General features: G+C 33.9%; 1 protein-coding gene across 1 annotated transcript in view; it reads right to left on the bottom strand.

The window, feature by feature from the left end:
• The window catches only part of Ca-beta (Calcium channel protein beta subunit), a 577,851-nt gene that overhangs the window by 254,938 nt on the left and 297,992 nt on the right, over positions 1 to 24,921 (bottom strand). The window lies entirely within an intron of this gene.

Genomic DNA, 24,921 nt, shown 5'->3' with positions numbered 1-24,921 from the left:
GCATGAATGCCCGTATTTCCCGTTCTTCGTATACAGAATTTCCAGGATTTATCCTTAAAGTTTGGCCGTACTTGCATTTGCGGTTTCTTTACGAGGACCAATAAGAGCTGGGCGTAAAGTTTCAATAGCTGTTGGCTTGCTCGCGCTCTTGCTCTGCACACTGACCGTCTTCCTTAAATTACCCAAGTTTTTGGAACGTTGGAATTGCGGTTATACTGAGTGTTATCTTGTATTTCGGTTTTGAAGGGGAAGAAAAATATAAAATACAGTAGTAAATGAGGACTTAAATAAAAAAAATAATTATATCAAACAGAAGTATATTTTCCATAGAATGATGAAGATTTACACCATAATTCATAAATTTTTTTAGCAAAAGAAGCTGCAGTATTTAAAATATTAACTGAGAAAAATAAGTATTATTATTTTCTTTCTTAAACTACTTTTATTCTACTATTATATGTATACATACTTGATGAAATCATGTATCAATTAGTGATAGTGATAGTGATGTATCTAATTAAGAGGAAAATGATTCAGTTTTTACGCATCAATCATTTTTTTACTATTCTTCTTATCAGTATAAGACAGTACGAAAATTTTAATTGAGTAATTTAATAATTAATAAAATAAGTTGTCAGTTATCATCATCATTCTGGCTTTAATATCCTGCGTGGGTACTAGTCACCTTAAGAATTTTTCTCCAGTCGTCCCTATCCATCAGCTTTCTATGCCAAGCACGTCCTTCTTTGTGTGTATGGTGCAAAATTTTCCAATATTCCAATCATTGGGGAAGGGATTTCTGTGTCCATATTTCTTCTATAAGCTGCTGTAATGCCATTATGGTATCCCAGCTACCTTCTTTATATAGTTCAGCTGGAAGATTATCTATTCCAAGTGATTTGTTTCTGGCTAGTTTTTTAACTGCATCTTTAACTTCAGGAATCGTTGGTGGTTTCTCTTCCCTCTTGTATCTTCCCCTCACCACATTTCTTTCATCTTCTAGATTATCTTCTTCTTCCTCTATATTAAGTGCCTGGTTAAAGTATTCCTTGTTGTTAATAGGTCGCCATCCTAACTTCTGCATTGTCTTATGGTTGCCTTGAATTCTTTTCTGTTGGTGTTAACTTTCATGTAGAATGCTCTGATTTCTTACTTTCTGCTAAGGTTTTCTATGTATTTCAGGCCCTTATTTAAGTCGTTTCGTTTTTTTCTTTTGTGTATCTTTTCTCTTTTTTAACCATCTTTCTGTACGCCTCGTTTTTGTCTTTTGCTGCATTCTTGCATTTATCGTCACACCAATGATTTTTACGGACACAAATTTCTGTTTCTATTTCATCTTTCGCTGCTGCTTAAATGTCTTCGTTTATTCTGCTCCAGTAGGTGTATATATCTCTCTGGCCTTCTCCATTTACATTTTGATTCCTTGGCCTGTTCGTGATGTAGGCCTCAGTTAATGTGAGTTAATATGTGTGGTTTAAGATCCCTGGGATCTTACTCACTTTTACACCTCCTATCCTTCTGACGCGGCTAGGATCTAGTGCGTTCAGTGTAGTGCTAATTGTACTCTGGAGTAGTCTAACGAATGGGTCTAAATCTTCAATCTCGAGGAAACACCCTCATTTGGGGTAGTTATCAAAAAATATTTATTAATTTCTTAGTAACGAGGCGGGCCAACCGTGTTCTCTTTTCTTTTCACTATTATCTATTTTCTATTTCTTTTCGCCGACGTGAACTGGCGAAGAGCATCTCTCCACGCTCCATGAGATCTTTGCTTAAGAAAGCTATGCTTCCCTTCTTAGGTCACTCCTGGAATGCCACATCCGGTTTTTGTTTCTAAAAATTACATTCAGGCATGGTAGTAAGTTATTATTTTTCTTTTCCATAGTGAATTTGATCGATTTTTGATTTTGAATGATTGTAAACTATATGACAATGTTAATATATTTATTCGATGTCCACTTCTTTTCTTCTTTTGGTACCTATCCTCTGTGGATGTTGCCAATCAAGTTGGTCCATACAACTTTGTTGACAGCTGCTCTAAATAAATGTATGGTAGTCATTCCTGCCCACTGTCTGATGTTTTTCAACCACGATGTTCTGCGCCGTTGAGATATTTTTCTTCTATCTTGCATTGTAAAATTAGTTGAATTAGTTAATACTTCTCATTGCGCATCACATGCCCTGAGTATGTCATCTTTCTGATTTTTACGATACGCGTAACTTCCAGATCTTTATTCATACGTTGGACCACGGTGTTGTTTGTAACATGATGGATATAGGAAATTCTGAGCATGCGGCGGTAGCACCACATTTCGAAGGCTTCTAATCGTTTGGATGTTGTCAAGGTCCAGGCTTCGACTTCATATAAAAGATTAGAAAATACATAGCATCTCAAGACTCCTGTTCTTATATCAATGTTCAGGTGCATATTACATAAAATCTTCCTGAGGCGATTGAAGACAGCTCTCGCCTTTTCTATACCACATCTTATTTCCTGTGAGTGGTCCCATTTTTTATTTAGGCTGCATTCAAGGTATGTAATTTTGTCGATTATTTTCAAGGGTTCATTATTAGTTGTGAATTGGTGTTCTATTAGATCGTTTTTACTTACTACAAGAATTTTGGTCTTCTTACAGTTTAATTTCATGCCGTATCTGTCACAGGCTTTCACTACACGGTCTATTAATATTTGCAGATCCTCCGCATTATCAGCAATCAAAACCGTATCGTCCGCATATCTTAAATTGTTTATGATTTCACCATTAATTATTATACCTTTTCTTAAACCATTAATAGCTTCCCAGAGCAGCATTTCCGAGTAAGTATTGAACAACGTCGGTGATAAAATACAGCCCTGACTTACTCCTTGTTTTCTCTACTATCTCTACTCTACTATCTACTCTACTATCTACTAGTAGAGTAGATAGTAGAGTATATAGAGTAGATAGTAGACTAGTAGTATCTACTCTCCTATCTCTACTACACGCCTGCCTATTTATTTTCTTATTTTATTGCTTGGTAATACCGATCCTACATAGTTTGTGACTTTTGACTTTTTAACATTACTTCCCTGTCCAAAGTTCGCATCCTCTGCGGGCTATTAATGTTATCTTTTTTAAGTGAATTCTTCACATATTCTACCTTTGTACTAGTTCACGTCATCATGATTGTCATATCAAATAAAGAATAACAGTAACATTATTTAAAATAAATAAAAAAAATTCCCTTCTATCTATCCCCTTTATTCGCCAAATTACTTTTAAAATATTTACTAGGTCTGAGAGCTAAAGAATCAGGTCCTTAAGTCGCATAAAAGAAACTAACAATATAAATATTGTATTCCTTTTTTCTCGCAGGTGAATCCAAGGTGAGCCAGTATGGCATTGTATTAGTGCCCAATTTATGAGCGTCTACGTGTAGATATAGGTACTGGTACTGGATTTCTTGTAGGTACATTTGTGGTACCAAAAATAGCCTCGCGGACCCATCGCCAAATATTGAATGATCCTACCGACATCGATGCAGGTCGGAATGTAGACGGATAACTAAATTGGTTGTGGACTTACGAAAATATAAACATTATTTATGAGAATATAATATTACGAAGGTATCAATGTCACTTTTATATTGACAAGCTTACTTTTGTTAACACATAAATAGTAGTTTCTTAAAAAAAAATAAACCTGTAATGTGTAATTTCTTGATAAAATGTATAAATATAAAATATCAGGTCATTAAGACTTAGAAATATTTAGAGATATTTGGACTCTATTTTAGAAAAATGCTGGTCGAATATTCACATTTTAATCATTTATTTTGTTACTTATTGCTTTTCTAGTCTTGTCTAAATCTGAAATAATATTGAACGGATTAAACTAGTTTAAAAAAGGCTTACAAATAAATGAATGAATTGAAAAGAAAAGTAATTTAAAAATGTGTAATATATTTAATTCATAGCTGAGCGCTTTCGGTTTATAAAGCCATTTTCAGAGGTATGGTCAAAGTTTTGAAAATTGTAACACTAAAACACTGAAAACTTTGTTTTCGAAACTTCCACAACATTTATTATAAAATCTTAACACTACAGCTGTTTCGGCTGATTTCCTTTCTTAAGTGATCTATTTTTGACATGCGTTTACACTTTATAGTCTTTAATGAAATGGGTTAAGGAGGGGAGAATTGTTTGTCTCAAGTTGGTCATTGAGAATTATATCTGTGTTTTTTAATTTGTTAATTTCCATAGATTCTAACAAGGATAGCTTAAGGCCTTTATTTTGAATGTGAAGAATTTCGTCATTAAAAGAATGATTATGATCTAGAAGTCATTCGTCATTCTTTTAATGACGAATTTCAAATTCTTCACATTCAAAATAAAGCCCATAAGCTATCCTTGTTAGAATTTATGGAAATTAACAAATTAAAAAACACAGATATAATGCTAAATGACCAACTTGAGCCAAACTGTTCTCCCCTCCTCAACATATTTCATTAAAAAACTATAAAGTGTAAAAGCGTGCCAAAAATAGATCACTTGAGAAAGGCAATCAGCCGAAACAGTTGTAGTGTTAAGATTTTATAATAAATGTTGTGGAAGTTTTGAAAACAAAGTTTTCAGTGTTTTATTGTTACATAAAATGAATTTCCATCAAGTAACAGTCGAATTCATCAATTGTTTTGAAATTAAACACTATGAAAGAGAGATCCCATTGGTCAAAAAATACCAAAATTTTTTCTTTAAAACTTAAAAGCTGTCTATCGCCTTAACTTGACAGAAAAAAGAAAGAAACATTTTTTAAACAATTGCATCATTCTTTCGTAGTGGTACTCATCTGCTAAGTGTATGGATTTGTACAGGGATATGAATTTAGGCAAATTGTTGACATAAATAATAAACAAAAGAGGACCTAAGATCGAACCTTATGAGACTCAGTGTTTTACGGATAGAAAATCGGAGAGATGACCTTTAGACACTACCGTCTGGTGTCTGCCAGATAAGAAATTATAAGCTCAAGAGGGATACCTCTGATTCCATAGTAATTTAATTTGTGGAGCAAAATGTCGTGTGAAATACAGTCAAAAGCCTTCTACAAATCGCAAAGAGAAATTGCTATGCGATTACCGCGCTCAAGCCCCTAAATCACCTCACTCATAACATTAAATACCGCATTCGTAGTAGAACAGCACTTCTGAATCCATATTGTGAGTTGCTAAAGTAATTATTTGACTCAAAATATGAATACAATTTTTGTTTGATAACCTTTTCAATCACTTTCTTAAAAGTAGAAATAATGCTTATGGGTCTGTAATTGTCAGTTGTCACAGGAATCGCCTTTTTTGTAGATAGGTAGTACTTTTGAGTATTTTAGTACTTCCTGAAAAAACTCCAGTTGATAAAATTAAATTAATAAGATGAGTGAAAAGTGTTAAAACTATTTGGTAAGTTTCTTTTAAAATTTTTGGTATTAATTTAGTGAACGTCCCTACAATTAGAATTGCTAAGAGACTTTATTATTTGAGAGACATCTTCATCCACAACGGGACGAAAAAAAAGGATTTGCTCGGAGAAGGATAATTTTTATAATTGAAAAGGACATCGACATTAATAGTGGGAAGAGATGTAATTATATTCTCTGCAATTGTAGTAAAAAATTGATATATTTCGTCTGGAGGTAGATCAGGTTGTACTGAACTGGATCTTGTGTTGTTTCTTTCAAAATTTACTATTTTCCAGCAGTCTCTAGGTTTATTATTGAAATTAGTAATAAAATTACAGTAAGCTAACTTTTTAGCAATTTGTAATTGCCGATTATATTCAAATTTTTGTTGTTTATATACTTTGAACAAATCGGGATCCTTAGTGGCATCTGCAATGTGTTTAATAAGAGAAATATTAGATCTGTAAGACCTTAATTCATTATTAAACCATTATACGGGTGTTTTTTCAGCGGTTTGTCATACTTGTTTTAGTGGAAAATGCTTTAATAATACATTCTTATAAATTTCAATAAGAAAGACTCAAACAATCAGGATCATTATTAATATCATAGAAAAAGTCCATCTTTGTACTAGCTAGCGCACGTTTAACCTTCTGTATACCAGAAGAAGTAATGAACCGTTGAAACATTTGATTAGTGTCAACAACTTTATGCTCAGAGTCAATAAATAAAAATTGAGCTCGATGGTCAGAAAAACAAGGTTCAAATAAGCCCACTCTGTAGATATTTTTAGAAAAAATTATCATAATATTGTCGATGCAACTACTGGACTGGGATATGATTCTAGTATAATCGTTTATAGTTACTTTTAGACCAAAAGATGTTAATAGATTTTGAATATCAAAAAAAGGGTCAGATTCAATTTTAAATTTGATATTAAAATCATCAAGTATGATCAGTTTGTCTGCTCTACTAAACAAGGACGTTACGACATTCTCAAAATTCATTAAAAACAAGTCAAGTATCTACGTAAGCAGCTTTAACAATAATATCAACTTGTTTTTATATAACAGCTCTTGTCATATAAGATTCGAAAGTGTTTCCGCTTTTCCATTTTAAAAAATGAAAATCAGTAGTGAAATTGACGCCGAATTGATTCCACATGGGAATAGGGAAGCTGCTAAAACGGCTACTTATGAATTATTGCCGCTAACGTCAAGAGAGAGGTATGAATTGGTTTACAATTTATTTAAAAAATGGAGCAATGATAAAAAATCCATAATATAAATGTAGAAGTCATTCTTGCAATTTTAATGAAAAATCTAAAATCCCAAAGAGTTCGAGCCTGTGGACCAGTTACTCAATGTTTAAGTCTACAATTAACATTAAAATTAATATAGATATAAACCCATATCCCAAAGTTATTGATTTCTTTAAAACGTAAATAACACCTACAGAAAAAATATTGTACATAACACGATCCAAAAGTGATTTTACGGGATTCGCAGGATTCCAGGACGATCCGAAGGCAAGTCCCGTAGAATATCACTTTCGGAACTTGTAATTTACTATTACTCCAGTCGTTAGAGACGAAAATGCCACTGAACTTCTAAAAATCATAAGAAAAAGCTAAATTTTGCCGAGAATATTAATTTTGGAACCCCAAAAATGATGCAAAAACTTTTACCTCCGGGTTTCCCCCTAAAATCCCTTCGTAGGGGGTTAAAACGCAAAAAAATCGATTTACCAAGTGTATGTACACGTAGAAAAAAATGTGTTAAATAAAAAATGTAGCTAAGGTAATTTTAAACAAAAATGTTGATAAGCATTTTTTGTGTACAATAAACCGTTCTCTTAGAAACAACGCTTGAAGCGACCGTCGATTTTGATGTCAGTTACGAGCGCGAAATCAAAATTTGTATCAGCTGGACGGTAAAAATTCGATATCTTGTGATTCTAGTGACCTATCGACAAAAATCAAGATGCGTTTTAAAAGTAAAGAGTTCAGCTTTTGTATGCAGTTTTCGTATTTTGCCGCAAATATATCCAGATTTTATACAGGTGTTAAATAAATAAACGTTGCTTGATTTTTGCCTTTTTTATCATTCTCACAAAATCAAAACAATCTATCCCTTTCATTGACTAACTACTATAAAGTTTCTATTACTAGAGCCTAACCTTTATAAGGTATAGCATGAAATTTTTGTTTTGAGTTTTGGCAACAAATGTGAGGCATTTGAAATATGCTTAAAAAACGCTGCAACTTTCACACAACAAACGATCTAAAACATTTAAAACTTTTTTTTCAAATTACACTAGTACAAAAGAACAAATCATTTTTAATGTAAAACATTAAATTCTGCGTTTTTTATTCATTTTTCAAATGTCTCATATTTGTGACCACAACTCAGAATTGTAATTTCATGTCATCATCAAATTTATGGAAAATAGCTGAGGTAATAATGATACCAAAACCAGGGAAATCACCAACAGAAGTCTCTTCTTACAGGCCAATATCACTCTTAATAGTGATGTCAAAGCTGTTCGAGAAACTCTTGCTAAAAAAAATGAAACCGATAATAGAAGAGAAAAAATTGATTCCAAACCACCAATTTGGATTCAAAAATAAACACTCTACTATTGACCAAGTACATAGAATAACTAACATAATTGAGAAATCGTTAGAGGAAAAGAAAGTCTGCTCTACAATATTTTTAGACGTAGCTAAGGCATTCGATAAAGTATGGCATGAAGCTTTACTATATAAACTGAAATCCTTTATGCCTAGACAATATTCAGAAATTTTACAGTCATACATATCTGATAGATACTTCAGAATCAAACAAGAAGACGTTTACACAGATTTAAAAGAAATTAAAGCAGGAGTCCCTTAAGGAAGTGTATTAGGTCCGGTCCTCTACCTGTTACACACATGCGACATAACTGAACTAGAAAATGATGCTATAGCCACCTTTGCAGATGATACTGCCATTCTAGCAGTAGGTAATACCAGTGAAGAAGAAAATGGAGGAACTAGGTATCCGTTACAAGAAAATGTATTGGCTGATGGGAAGAAATTCAGTTTTGTCCACACATAATAAACAAAACTGATATACAAGCAAATACTGAGACCAGTATGGATGTATGGTTGACAACTCTGGGGCTGTGCTAATAAAAGTAATATCCAGATCATCCAGAGATTCCAGAATAAAGTACTAAGGAACATCGTGGATGCTTCTTGGTACATCAGAAATGTCGACCTCCACAAGGACCTTGAGATGGAAGATGTAAAAAAAATTATCAAGAAGATGGCAGGTAGTCACGAAGAACTGCTCCATAAACACGTAAGCATGGAGGCCATCCAGATCCTCGATAATACTGGTATAGAAAGAAGACTCAAACGAACAAAACCATTTGAGTTAGTGTAAAGTGTAATTAGTATAAAAGCAGAGCATAGTCCTGTGTTGTGAATTTGCATGTTAGTGCACAGTTGTTAGATAAAATAAGAGGACGCTATAGGGTAAGCTCTTAGAATGCACCCTTTAGTAAATTAAGACAGACAAAAATTGATAATTGGTCAGCTTTGACCAGATTCCAATGGTATAAACACAGTAGGTGTTTCATAAAAAAAACGGTAATTTATTTAACACATTTATAAAAACTGAGTTTATTCTCGGCAAAATACAAAAACCGTATACGAAAGCTGCACTCTTTGCATCGCATGTTGATTTTTGTCGATAGGACATTTGGATCAAAGGATATCAAATTTTTACCGTCGAGCTGTTACAAATTTTATTGAAAATTTATTTCGAGTGCGTAACTGACATGCAAAATCGACGGTCGCTTCAAACGTTGTTTCTAAGAGAACAGTTCATTCTACACAAAAAATGCTTATAAACATTTTTGTTTAAAATTAACTCAGCTACATTTTTTATTTAAAACCTTTTTCTCTACGGGTGTACAGATTCTTGGTAAATAGATTTTTTTGCGTTTTTACCCTACTGCGAGGGAGGTTTTAGGGGGAGCCCGGGGGTTAAAGTGTTAAACTTTTTTTCATATTTTTTGGAGACTCAAAATTAATATTCTCTGCAAAATTCAGCTTGTTCGTATGATTTTTAGTATTTATTTAAGTACGATTTACTCGTACATTTTTATAATAAAGTGTTACGCTACTACCAAAACATTTGTAATATTGTTTAACTCTCCGACCTGTATCAAAGACGATCTTTCTTAGGCATCGAATTTATCCGAAAGTCAGAAGATACAACATCAGGACCGAACCTCACGAAACACATTACGGCTTGATTTATGGATATGGGCGATTGTTACCAGCAAAAGTACAATTTCAATTCGGCATTATAATAATTATTAGACAAGTTGTGGGATCGATCGACGGTATTTTTGCGGCCTTCGAAATTTTTAATGGACGAAACAAGTTCTTTCTTAATTAGTTTATTATACGGTAAGTACTGCGCAGTGATGGACTTAAACAAAGGAATAATAGATATTATCTCAAATAATGTTGTTTTATTAGAATTTATGTTTTTTTTAAATCGTTTTTAATTTTTATTCAATTTTTATTGCCACATCTCTCATTTTATCATCTGTTTGGTTTATTTAACAGGTTATGTAATAGTAATATATTATAAATGTATTTACTATTATTTTTTCTTGCAAACTTAACGCTAATTACCAGAAAAATGCATAAAAATAATTCATCAGGAATTTCTACGACAGAAGACCAGTCAATCTTAAATAATAATATAATAATAATAATTAAACAGATATGAATACTTGTCATTCAGGATCAGGTTATACCAACAAAAAATTACGTTAAATATATCATCAAATACCATTAAGTCCAAAACGACAAATTCCGATATGGATGTCAAACCCAAGAAACCATCCAACATCTTATTTGGGATTGACAGGCATTTCTGCAACTGAATACAAGGAACGGCATGATTCAATAAGGAAAATCCTTCATCAAGAAGTAGCTATCAAACCGGGACCCAAGCAAACCATCTCCCATATTATCAATACGTCCCACAGACTATGCTTGAAAATGACAACTTCAAACTATATTGGGACCGGGCTGTGCTTACAAACCAAACAGTAGCACACAATAGACCAAATCTCGTACTAGATAATAAACTAACGAGACAAACAACACTAATCGACGTGGAGATGCCTAACAAGAATATTCTGCATGTTAAATACAACGAAAAGATCGCCAAGTACAGAGATCTGGAAATACAAATCTGGAAATCATTATTCTTTCTACTACTGGAGTCATTCCGACGAACCTCTTAGAAAACATAAAAAAGCTGGGTCTGAATGAACATCTTTCTAAGTCCATGCAGAAAGATGTACTACTCTCGACGACCAGATGTGTACGAAAATTTTTGGGACATACTCCAGCATACCAAGTCACCTAGGGCTCGATAACACGGAAAGAGTCCCACCAGAGCTTTTTTTTGATACCGTAGGTATCTGGATGAGTGAATTTTCTATTTAGAGGGAGTGTGAGCCGTATGGCTAAATCTGAATAATAATAATTAAACAGATATCAAAAATTAGGGTGAATAGCATGAGAGTGATGAGAGGATCAATAAGTGGTTCGGATCATTATTTGGTAAGAGCAAAAATGTTCATTTCATATGTTTGCATCCCAATGCTTAAAGAAAATCCAAATCAATCATTTCTGGAAACGTATATTATAGACCAAAGAATCAATGACGCAGCTGAAGAAAGAAGAGCTGACAGAGGAAATAAAAAAACAAAAGCCAAAGGTATTATTTTTGCGTCATATCGGCAACCTCACCTAATTGCTGGTAGTACGAAACAAATTAGAAGAACTTACCACTCGTTGCAAAAATTGAGCAACATTGGCGCTAAGAGTCGACTCCACATAGATTTTCGATATGCTGTCACTCATAGATGAACTATCCGCAATTTTAACTCTTTATCTTCTTGCTATATATCGGACGAGGCAGTCGTGTATTCACTACGTGGTAACACTTGCTACCATCATCATTATCTCACGTGGGGAATCAAGGTTTGATTAACTACACTATTTATTGTTAAAAAAATTTATTGAAAATCCTTATAAAAGGTATATAATTTAAAAATCCAATCGGGCTATATCACAAAACGTTTTCGGAATCCATGTTCCATCATCAGTGCACCAGGTGGATATACATGTATTGAGCCACTAAATATGTGGGTAAAACCCGTTAAAAATTGTTGGTTTACATTTAGTTTACAAAGTATGGTATTAAATATTAAGATGTTAAAGTTACCAGTGGATTTGGTAACAAGGCGACGTATGATTGACGTATGTTGCGGCGGTTGAGGCTGGGAAAATTTGACCGAACGTGGGAAAAAGCGGCATCCTTTGATGTTTGCACCTGCTCAGGTGTTCGAGTGACGTCACGCTCATTGACAAGTCGAGTTATTTCTTCTTTTCGTCTCTTTCGTCTTCTTCTTTTCGTCAGCTGATCTGTTTTTCGTCTCATGTCACCTTCTTCTATTTACTAATTGAACGTCCACTGCTTGACAGGGGAACCCAATATTTTACACACTGCTACATTATAAGCTTGCATTCTTTCGTCTAGTGCTCGACACAGATTTTTCGCTCAGCACTCTACATAGACTACGATTCTTTCCTCCAGTGCTGCAACTAGGTCTACGATTATTTCCTCCAATGCTCTATATAGGTATACGATTCTTTTGTCCACGGCTAGAGACAGGTCTTGTCGCTAATCATCGTAGTGTCCCACTGCCCAAATTAGATAACCAATTGTTTCTTCTTTTCGTCCGTCGTCTCATTTTTATATTTAGATGATGTATACAAGGTAAGGTGAGAAAATACAACTCATGTTACAGTGATAGTGGGGATATGATCATACAGAGAACATTTTACGTACTCAACTCAATAAGTGACAGCCCGGTTTGTAGGCAAGTTTACAGTACTACTTCCACAGTGTGGTACTCTATTTAGGATAACGCCTTTTTTGACATCACTGGTACTTTAATTAACAATATTAAGTGCTGAATTTAACCAATATTTTATGAGAAAAGTCAATCAAAAGATTTTTACAAAACTAGCAAACAAAATTATTGAAAATTATTTAAACAGGAGTGTTGTTTAGGGCTGTAGGGCTTTCCGAACGAAGGGCCAACCGCGCTCTTCAAAAAATCCAACACAGTTTCAAGATAGAACGCTCGAATAAAAAAAATGACATATCTCGACTTCTACTACACTAAATTTGCTCTTTCTTTTTTAAAACTGGGTTACAACGTTAACATAATAACATGTATCGTATTTTTATTGCATAATTATCCAAAATAAAGCAGCTAAAAAATACAGGATGAACAAACCTTTTCTTAAGTCGCTTTTTATTGTTATTTATAAATTTATTATTTTATTTTTAGTTATATTTAAAATATATTAAATAATATTATTTATAGACAGTATTAAATTGTTATTTACAAACAACTTTTACTAATACTCTTATTAAATTTGAACAAATCAGTTTTTTATTATTAAAAATATACTTTTAGAAAAAAAAAATCGTATGACGAAAAAATCTAAAACGAAACTTATTTGTTTTTGAAACGTGTTTTTTAGGAAGCAATTTTAAACTACGGATCTGTAATAGTACTTGAAATAAATTTTTTTTCGGCAGGATTTATTACAATTTATTGACAATAAATTCATGTTTTTAAATTTCGCATTACCACGTAGTAAAATGTAATGTCAAATTCAAATTTATACATAATGCGATTTCTATTAATGGGCCTTCCTAATTATTCTCAAACGATAGTTGAGGAATATTTGTATGATAAAATAACTATTTTTGCCAGTTCCTGTTTCTTAAAATACCAATTATATGGTTTTTTAATTAACCCGTGTAATAAAAGTTTCAAAAATTAAAATTAGCGCATTAACAGAAGTCGCAGAAGTAAACGTCGATGAAAATGTAGTCATGAACAAAAATGATGTGATAATGAGAATGAAATGGCAAATGAAAACACAAGAAAAAGTGTTATAAAAATACTTTTTATATGCAAGCAACTGAGATTTTAAGAAATTAATCTATATAATACGGAAATAATACGGAAAAAATTATAGTTAGTATTACAAAATTAGCGACAGATACTAACAGAGATCCTAAAATTATGTTTTTACTTCATAGACAAGATCACAATCCTATTTCCCCCTAGTCTCCCCCAGTATCAACTCCAACAATGAAGCGTTTATTGAAACAATGACATCTCGTATGTAACTATACGTTCATTAATAATGAAGACACTGTTTAGTTCCTTTTGGTAGTTGCTTTGTTTGTTTTTTCTATCTTAATATATTCGTGATATCCTTCTCTTTTATTTAAAGTATCACATACTCCAATCAGTCAAACACAAAGGATATATGATGTAATGCCCTCTTAGCAATGTTGCAATGAGTGTTTTTTTCTGTCTCCACATATTCGCTACCGCCTCTCCTTTCTAATGATGTATCATACGTCACGATCCGACGAACTATTCTACTCCCAGCACAAAACGCCTCACCAAAAAAGGATCAGATTTAATGCCCGATATAACAAAATCAGAAATCAAAGAAGTCCAGAAGAAAATGAAAAATAATCGAACCCTAGGCGAAGATGGAATAGTGTCAGAAGCATTAAAAATTGGAGAAGATCTATTACTTGAAAAAATTAAACTACTTTTCAATATCTGCCTTCACAACGCCAATATTCCAATAGACTGGAACAATGCTACTATGATTCTATTGGATTCCATTGCAGGAGACAAAGCAAATTTAGAGAATTACAGACCGATTAGCTTCCTCAGCCATATAATATAAAGAATGAAAAGAAAATTAACGACTTATCAACTAAGAGAACAAGCAGGATTCCGAAAAAGTTACGGAACTAATGACCATCTAAAAAGCATAAAAACTCTGATAGAGAAAGCAGTGGAGTGCAATAAACTTCTAGTGCTAATATTTGTCGATTTTAGAGAAGAATCGGTCTTGGATTTGAAGAGAAAAATATTTGATCAATTCGTCCTCCCAGTGTTGACATAAGGAGCAGAAACACTTACTCTAACAAAAGCCTCGGTTACCAAACTAAGAGTCACACAGAGAAGAATGGAGCGATCCATGTTAGGAGAAACTCTGCGACACAAAATAAAAAACGAAGAGGTCCGGAGAAGAACCAAGTTGACTGACATCATCGAAAGGATAGCCAGACTAAAATGTATATGGGCAGGACATATAGCTAGAATAACGGATGGGCGATGGACAAAGAGATTATTGGAATGGAACGATAAGAGAAGCTTCGGTCGGTCACCTACACGATGGGCTGACGATTTAAGAAGAAAAAATAAAAACTGAATTAAAAATTTGCTATAATTTTTAGCAATAAATACAATAATTGAACCAGCGTGTTTCTATTGTATTTATTGTTGAATTTTCGTGTATGTTTATATTTTTATGAAATAATTTTACAAATCACTTATAAAGTAACACTTTTTAACCATTCATAGATCCAACGTAATACCAAAATACGGTATAATGTATACTGTCTAGCCTAATGACCTGGGTGGCAAAATGAGGCAGCTAAATGCCACTGTTATGATCAACACTTCGCGGGATGACTGGGCATTTTTGAAACGTTTCAGACACGACACGAAAGATCTATTTGGTAGATGAAAGATCAATCAAGCATGTTAACGTTTTATTTAATCGTTTAATAGGACTCTTTTTTATACTTCTTTTTATATATTCAGTATAATGTGTTTGGATGTCTGAATAGTAAAGATAGAGTTAGAACCTAATGAAAATAAACGAAAATATGGGAAATAAAATCTAGAATATTAAGAATTTTATGTAGTTTATTTCTGGATTGAATTTAATGTTTTGACTATGTCTTAAACAGAAAAAAGGATTAAGATATTTGTAGTAAAATTTATTTTATAATACTTCGTCACTTATTGTCAAACAGAGAAAACGTGAAACTCTATCAAGAATATGATCATCAAAATTTGCGAGAACGTGGAAAACAACGTAAAAAAATAGATGACAGGAAAAATATTAGATAAGATGGAAAGAAGGCGAAAAGTTAAAGATCTAAGAGTTATATCGAGCACTTGAAAATGACATTCAAAAAAGTGCGGAATAGTAGAAGACAATAGAAGAATATAAGAACAATGAATATTTGAACAATGCTAGAACCATGGGCTTCAATAGAGTGCAATAGCTCAGTATTTTAAAATTTTAGAGAACACTATAAAAAAATATAAGTTACCTCCCAACCGTATCAATAATGTCGATAAGACGGGCATTCAGACAGTCCCAAACCATCTGCCCAAACATGTTGCCCCAGTTGGAAAGAGAGATATAGCAAAAGTTGTAACTGCCGAGCGAGGACAAAGAATTACGACTGTTTGCTGTATGAGTGCAACTGGTCACCATGTCCCTCCATTTCTCTTATGTGTTTGAAAACGGATAAATCTTCTTCTAATCAAAGATGGGCCCACTGCCTGCGACTTGGCTGTTACTGATAGTGGTTACATGAACACTCCCACGTTTATCACGTACCTGGAGCATTTTAAAAATCATACAGTCCAACCCCGTTCTTCTGATTCTAGATAATCACGTATCGGACACAAGTCTTCAAGCAGTAATATTTGCACAAGATAATTTCATCCATTTATTTAAATCTCTATATAAGACTCAGCCACTCGATCGGGCATTTGTCAAACCATTAAAAGCCTATTATGAGAGCGTCGCTGACAGCTGGACCAGTTCCCATCCAGGACAGGTTCTCTCCATTTACCATGTGGCTGGTCTCTTTTCCACAGCATTTGCAAAAACTGCTACTGTAGATATAACAACAGAGAGCTTTCGGTCTATAGGAATCTACCAAATAGATAAAAATATTTTTTCGGGCGTAGATTTTATGCCAGCGGAAGTAACAGAGCAAGATTTAGGTGAAGATTCAGACGATGAAGGTCATTTTATCCAGTTTCGGCAAAAAGAAGAAGAACTTGTTGCTGATGCGATAGAGTCCCAGCCGTTATCAAAATCGGAAGTCAGAATTTCTGTACCTGGTCCTTCAAATATTGAAAAAGAAATTGTTACTGACACCAAAGCGCCCCAGCCGTCATCAAAATCAGAACAGCCAATAATTTCACTTTTAGACATTATTCCCTTCCCAAAAATTAAGATAAAAACAACCAGGAAAAGTTTGAAGTCAACCCTACTAACATTGACACCTATTAAGGAGCGACTTTTAGAAGAACAAGAAGAAAAGAAAGAAGCAGAAAAAGAGAAGGAGAGGAGAGCATTACTGGAGAATCAAAAGATCAAATCTCAAAGTGCTAAAGGTCGTGCTGCCAAAAGGAAAGTTTTCGACGAATCATCATCTGATGAATCAGTAGCACTCTCCTATCAAGAAAGTATTGATTCTTGTGACATTCATTTTTCCGATAACGATGAAGAGCAAGACATTGATGTTGTACCAAATATTTTACCTGGTGACTTTACCCGTCGTAGTGAAGGGTTTAGCCTAGATTTATACCGTGTCGGGTTGACGCCTCAAATAATATGTAAATATTTCTTAGAATATATATAAAAGGGTCTGATTTATGAGGTAATAAAAACTTAAAAAGACGTTTAACAAAACTCGATTTTTGTGTCAATAAATGCATTATCATTGATTGTAATGAAATTATTTCAGCGTTAATAACTTCTATAGTTTGAACAGAATAAATGCAATTAAAAAAAATCACACATTGTCATGTCTAATAATTTGTCATTCATTAATTACAATTATTAATATAGTATATACACCGTAAAAATACTGAAAGCTCAGAAAGATGTTAGTAAGCTAAAAGTTAGTAAAACATAAAACACCAAGAATGGAAAAACACAACACCAACCACATAATGCGAACTCGCAGAAGACACAACAAGTGGTGGGTAGCTGCTAGAGATCTAAACCATGTGGCAAAATTTTGTCAAAACATTGCTGTCAATTACTTATACTTAAAAAAAATTAACAAAATATGGAGAACTGTAGCAAATATGTACAAACAAAAATTTTTAATCGAGAAATTAACAGCATTGTTGTTACTAATATTTGGACTTTTATATACTTGCTATATGGAAAAAAATTATCAAAATATTATATTTCTAAATAATTATGGTATCGTAATTTTGTGACACAGTGAGCTTTTGGGGATTTATTGGTAATTATTAAAACGAATTTTGATAATTAAATAGTAAAAGAAAGTAAATGATTTTTTGTGTAGTTTTTGGGAGACTGTCTACTTATCCACTTGATAAGCTTATGTAAGTTCTTTTATATTTAAAACAGAAAAAAGATATTGGTTATGGTTTATTGTTATGAAGAAACAGCATTTTTCCACATACTCCCAAAAGAGTGATACTCTCAAGGCTCGAAGAGGAAAGAGAAAGACTACAGGTCTTACGAGAAGCCCAATTTAGATTTGAGCGACATTTAAGCGGACATCGGGTACTTAGGCAGGGTTTGGTACAAGGAACTGAACTATAGATAAAGCAATGCTCTGACAGAGCTACTCTCCTCGTACCACGCAAACCGAAAATTCAGGATTCGCATAGGAAGTGTGAATTCCGGAGGCAGAAGTACTACAGGGAGCTGTTCTGTATAACATATACACAGCTGATGCCCCCAAAACACCAGGCAGCATATCAGCCTTTAGGCAGACACGTCAATGGTAGCCAAGCACATAAACCCAGACATTACAATTCGAAACCTTCAGACACCACTAGACGTCTTAGAAGAATGATGCACACAGTGAAAAACTGCAGTAAATCCGGAGAAGACTCAAACAGTGATTTTCAAGAAAATACACGGTGTACTAGCCGAACAACTAGAGATGTTGGAATCCAATGGTCAAATGAAGCAAAGTACCCCCGGGGTAGCCATAGACAAGGGACTCACGTTCACATTCCATGTTACAAGAACAATACAAAAGGCAAAATATGGTACAAGCCAATATCAAAAGCCTAACTGGGAAAAGAAGCAAATTAATATTCAGAACAAACACAAGGCTCATCAAGAGCAATATAGTGCCCATCTTGATACACGCATCTCTCGCATGGAGACAGACTTGCAAGACGAGCAAAAAGAATATCTAAGCTGTCCACAACGGAGTACTATGACAACGTAGCACAACGTAGTGGAAAGATTCCTTTTTAGAGACACACAACTCATCAGATTATTAGACGAGATGGACGACACAGCAAGAACAAAATTCGCAGAACTAATGAGGCATCCAACCACATCCTGCGAGAGATCATACGGTATAATGTCTTCCACCGATAAAAACACACAAGATCCTAACAGCAACTGCTTGCCAATGATTAAGAAAAGGTAGCATTTAAGTAGCTCTGCAAATAACACAAAAATGGCACATGCAAACCAAAAAAACACTAACAAAATATTAAAAAACCAGGCCAGAGAAGTCTTGTTTCTCATCCGAGTGTTGAGACTCTTAAGTCTGTTCAGCCGAAAGGCTCTGGTAGACTAACGGAAGCTTGATGCTAGGATATATAAAACACATAAAGATAGCAAGACAAAGAATACTACGGGACTAAAGTGCTCATGCTGTCCTTGACTTCACGCGGAGAGAACTTAAAATGAGAGTCTCGTTTCCCAAGACTCTCACGTGTCAAGAATTATTAAGTATAATAGTAGCCTCTCATAGCACATCAGCGTGCTATGAGGGGGATCATGCAGGAATGTCTGAAGAGCATTAAAACTCAGATGATTCTTCCTTGATCTACTTGGACCAATCCTGCTCACTGAATTATAAGCCCAAATGTTCCTACTAGTATGCAAGTCCCTTTCAGATCAGGAATTAATATTGCGTGTGAGTGTGGTGTGTGTATGTGGGTTTATTGTGGATATTGTTGCAAATTTAAGCTTGTAATGCTATGCAGCAGCCTTTTGCTCCACAGCCTATCGAGATTTTTTTATATACAGAATTTGTCTGAATCATTTATTGGTTCTAGTAGAGTTTGGATTTTTTAAGTAGAATTATCACTACAAATCGTGCATTGTCTTTCTTTCTTTTAACTCTCTTAACAAAAATTGTCGTTACCCCATTAGAATCGGGATTTCCTCCAATACTCTAGGATTTCGCAGAATGAGTGACCCACTGAGTTATGAATTTGGTCGGACCATCTCTTTGGTGACCGTATTCGTGGTCTTCTCCACGGAACGTTTTAAGAAAGGTGAACCATGTGACCAAAGAACTGTATAATTCTCTGCAGACATGTTATAGACAATTCTTTTTAATGTTAATTTGAGTAAGAATGCCCAGCATTTTTATAAACACCATATCTTAATGTTTGGTGTTCTTTTAATACAAGTGCATTCGCCAATCACATGTTGATTTTTTAAGACATATGTCTATCTTTCCCAACTCTAGTTAAGCGACTTATCGGATTTTTTGCCATACCAATGCGTCTTATAACATCTGATTTGCAGTGACCATCTTTATTTATACTGAATTCGAAAAGCTGTCTACTACCTGATAGTTCTGTAAGTGGTTAATCAGTTAAATAGTATTGAATCTGTCTATCAGCATTATTTTTGTCTTATTTTTTATTAATTTTAAGTACAACTGTAATGTTTTCTAACTCCACTTTTCGCAGAAGATCTAGAATTTCTTGTGTATTTGTTGCTATACCTGTAAGTAAATTTTAAATTGAAGATTTCTTTACCAACAATCGTTATTCTAGCGGCCCATCCATAAATATTGATTTAGTCAGGTGACAAAACGCATCCTTGTCTAACCCCCCTCTAGAACTTCCGATCTAGTTGTACTGTTCTCATATTGAACTGGTACATATGCTACATATATGGTACATATATTTAATTGCAGACATCTTCATTAAAAAGAATTATCAGTAAACAAAGTATATTATCATAATGTACTTGAAACTCTCTCGGCATATTAATGAGTTCAGAATTTGTCTCTCAGGTTCAGAATTTGCTGACGTGTACCATTTCCTTTTACAAACCCCGCTTATTACCAAATAAACGAATAAACGTTTTATTAAAAAAATATTTATAAATCATTAATTGATGTTCATTTGTAGTTATTCATATAAAAAACATAAAATTCTTAAATAAAATAAAATAAATTTGTTACTGAAGTGTGTCACAAAATTTAAATGGATACCAGAACAAAATATTTTAAAAACTTCTCTATGATCTTTAATTCCGCTTATTTAGGGTCTTACCGGTAATTATCAGAATTTCTTTCAGAAGAGGAAAACTTATAAGATCTCACAGTCCCAATGCTGGAGGTGACCGGATTGTCCTCTTAGGAGAGAATCTCGAATTCAGAAACTCGGTGTCCTATTTGGGAGTTCATTTTAGTAGGACTCTCAATTGAAACATCGACATCAATAACACTCTAGACTGGATAAGAAGTAGAGCTAATCCCTAGAAGCACTATCTGGAAAATTCGACAACACATCAAATAAAGCTCTCTTGCATACCTACAAGCCTTTCATCAGGCCGATTATTGTTAATCGATGTTCCATTGACCTTTATTCCAGCTGCTTTTCTGCTTATAGATTCGCTAGATATATAATTCTAAAATCTACCATTAGCTGTATGTGAAAGACTTTATCCAAAGCCTTGTTGTAATTTATGAAACAGATTTACATGTTGTTTTGGGTTACACGGAAGAATCTCTGGATTAATACATTAAATGCAAAGAGAGCTTCTCGTATAACTACACCTCTACAGAATTCAAATTGATCTATCGTATCGATTATATCGTCGCTTAGCCAATACATTCCTCTAGTCTTACTCTTTCCTAATGTATTGTTCCTGCTCTCCCTATCTAAACTTTAATTAGTCTGTTTTTAGTTATTTTCAGGACATCTTTAATATGATCGTAGAATTTTTTTTATTCCATCTTCTATTGCGTCTGTTTCATATGATAGCTTTATTTGTAGCCAATAATTGCTACTCAACATTTATATTGGTTGTCAATGATTTCAAAGTAATATAAGATATTGGTTTTTGTTGAAAACTGAATTAGGCCACTATTTCTGGATTATTTCCAATATGCTTACGTTTAGTCTACTCACTTCTTGAAGAATGTTATATATTTTACCTGGTTGATACATGCTTTTAACATTCCACGTATCTATTTTCATGTTGTATATTATATCTTTCTTCTCTGGTCAAAATTTCGCCGATTAACGATCTGAAACTGCTTATTTATTCCTCCTCAGTATAACCTTTTCCTAAGCTGCGATTTCCATGATCAGTATCTTTATTACATCTTTCTTACATCTGTGTCATGAAGATGATACGATAGATATTTTGTTGGATCCTAAATGTAGGTGGTTTCTCCTTGTCTTCCGAATCCTGATGCCGTTAACCATTTGCTGGATTCATTAGCCTTTATTTGTTAGTCTCAGGACAAAAGAGTGTCCTTTCACTTACCAGAAGAATCGGTCACATTGGCTGTTTCATAAAATCGATTGCAGGTGAGTATATTCACCAGTCTGAATTTTGTTTCGATGCTTTTTCAATTTGTTTTCGTATAGTTGTATATGTAAATCTTTCTTAGTTTTTATACGATTTGTCTTTTTTATTTCTAGGAAAAAAAATTTGGATAAAATATATTCACGTGTCGGATCATCTTCCCTACTACCCATTTTTTATCTGTTCTGATACTCCATCTGTACTACTGCAATATGTTTTCCAAGTTTTTCTGTTCTGTGTCTCCAGTCCACTTTAGTTTCGCGATCGTAGCATTCACAATGTTTCAATGGTTCGTGCATAACACTAATCAAATATAGAACTTGTTCTGATTATGGTTAAATGTATACTGCCGTTAATGAATTTCTGTTCTAGAATCCCAGAGGAAAGAAGTATAAAACAGATCATACGTAGACTAGTATTTCTACCATATTATAAACCCAAATAACCACCACCAACGGAGATAGAACAGCTAGTAAGATATTGCAGAATAAATGGACTTCAACTGATCATTGGCTGTGATGCAAATGTGCACCACCTGGTCTGAGATAGCACAAACACAATTGAAAAGGTGAGTTTGAGGTTTAGTAAGATATGCTAAAGATGTGAGATTGCGTGCGATATACTAAATGTAGAAAGCAATCCAATGTTTGAAAGTACGCAGTAAAACGACCTAATTGATATAAAATTGGTCATCACTCACGTGGTTAGAGTCGTGGTTTAACATCATTAAAAGTTCTTGTATGTATTTGGCCCATATGTATGCATTGATCTTGCAGTTTGCTAGCTGTGTTGGATTTTTGAAGACCAGCTGCTTGTTTTACCTTTTTATGCATATTAAATGTATCGTGTTTTTATTCCAACAACTCTATCTCTTCACACTGTGTTTTTAACCAATTTTCTTTGGCCTGAGTATTTCGGTTCTTATTTGTCTCTAAACATTTTTGTACATTCTTTTGTTATTCTTTGATTTTTTTCTTTCCTCTATGAGTTGCAGTATATTGTCATTCATCCAACTTTTTCTCTTCTCTTTATTTTATTCATAATCATGAAAAAGAGACAATAAGATAAATCATAAAACTGATCATAGATTCTTCAGGAAAAAATTAGAGATCTAATCCAAAAATATCTACAGTACACTGCTGCACACTATTGAAATATTTCAATCATTGGGGAGAGATTTATGTGTCCATATTTCTTTTATAAGCTGCTGTAATGCCATTATGGTATCATGGCCACCTTCTTTATATAGTTCAGCTTAGAGATTATTTACTCCGGGTGATTTGTTCCTGGCTAGTTTTTTAACCTCATCTTTAACTTCAGGAATCGTTGATGGTTCCTCTTACCTCTCGTCTGTTCACCTAACCTCATCTCTTTCGTCTTCCAGGTTTTCTTCTTCTTCCTCTATATAAAGTGCCTGGTTAAAGTATTTCATCTATCTACTCAATAGATTTTTCCTTGTTGTGGCAGTGGACTGGAGAACTAAAGCTAGTTCAAGCAACACGAGGAATATTATCGTGCAGCTTTGCAAGATAACGTGCCTTAGAAGGTTATAATTGAATTAAATACAAAATTACAAAACCTAATGAAACAAAGTGAATACACATATAGGAAGATATGCTAAGTTAAACCTGGATAAAAAATATCGGACACAGAAGACTATCATAATATCTGAGAGTCTAGGAGCCACTGAAGCACTGAAATCAGATATGATCAGTTACAGACTGGTATACCTAGTTGTCGACGAATTAGCCAAATAATGTGCAAAAACATTTATTGTAGGGCCGGAATCCTTTCGCGAAATTAATAACAGCTGAAAAAGTAGTAGATTTCAAAAGATTCAAAAATTGGAAAGACTTACAAAGACTGAGACAATTAACGGTACTTCTAGAGAACTATGAGCATAGAAGATTTAAATATTGCATCAATTTAACCAAAACGGGAGTTAGGTATTAGAACAGGACCACTGACAGGTCATTGTCGACTGAGAAATCATTTCAAAACATTAAAGGCAATGGATATGGCAGAGAAATCATCAGACAAGCGTTAACAAAGGAAGAGGATACAGAATGGGAAACAAAGAAATCAAAATACTGTGTTATGCAGACGACGCAATATTGATAGCCCAAGATAACGATAGTCTGCAAAGACTGGTCCACAGATTTAACATAAGAGCAAAAGAATTTATCATGACAATCTCATCTCAGAAAACTAAAATAATAGTAGTCAGCAAAGAACCAACCAGATGTAAAATTGAAATTAATGGCATCAGTATTGAACAAGTAATAGAAGTAAAATACCTGGGAATTACACTGTCTAGCTATGGAGACCTGGACAAAGAAGTGGGAGATCAAGTACAAAAAGCAAATAGACTGACAGGACGAGTTAATAACACTATATGGCGAAACAGACACATTAATAATAAGATAAAGTCAAGAATTTATAAAGACAGTATAAGACCAATGACATAAGCTTCAGAAACAAGACCCGACGCTGTCACTACGCAAAGGCTACTGGAAACGGCAGAGATGAGAGTACTGAGAAGAATTACAGTAAATACGCTGAGAGATCGAAAGAGAAGTGAAGACATTAGAAGAAAATGTAACGTACAGAATGTACAGAATGGACACAAAATAGAAAAAAAGAATGGAATCACCACATAAGCAGAATGGAAGAGACCTGTGTCGTCAAAATAGCAAGAGATAAGTCACCAATCGGCACAAGAATTATCGGACGAGCGCGCAAAAAATGGAGTGACAACCTTCCATAGAGGTATTAATTCGCCAATGAACAAGCAGAATTGCTTATAAAGAGGAAGAAGAAGAAGAAGAAGATATGGCAAAGTGCAGATTATTAGAGAATGAAACCTGTATACCTACATACATACAAAACTGTTGCACCCTAATTAATCTCAAAGCAAGT

The sequence above is a fragment of the Diabrotica undecimpunctata genome, chromosome 6, assembly GCF_040954645.1.
Source record: "Diabrotica undecimpunctata isolate CICGRU chromosome 6, icDiaUnde3, whole genome shotgun sequence".
NCBI classification, from domain to species: Eukaryota; Metazoa; Arthropoda; class Insecta; order Coleoptera; family Chrysomelidae; genus Diabrotica; species Diabrotica undecimpunctata.
Note: the sequence above shows the minus strand (reverse complement) of the source record. Positions and strands in the feature narration are given on the sequence as shown.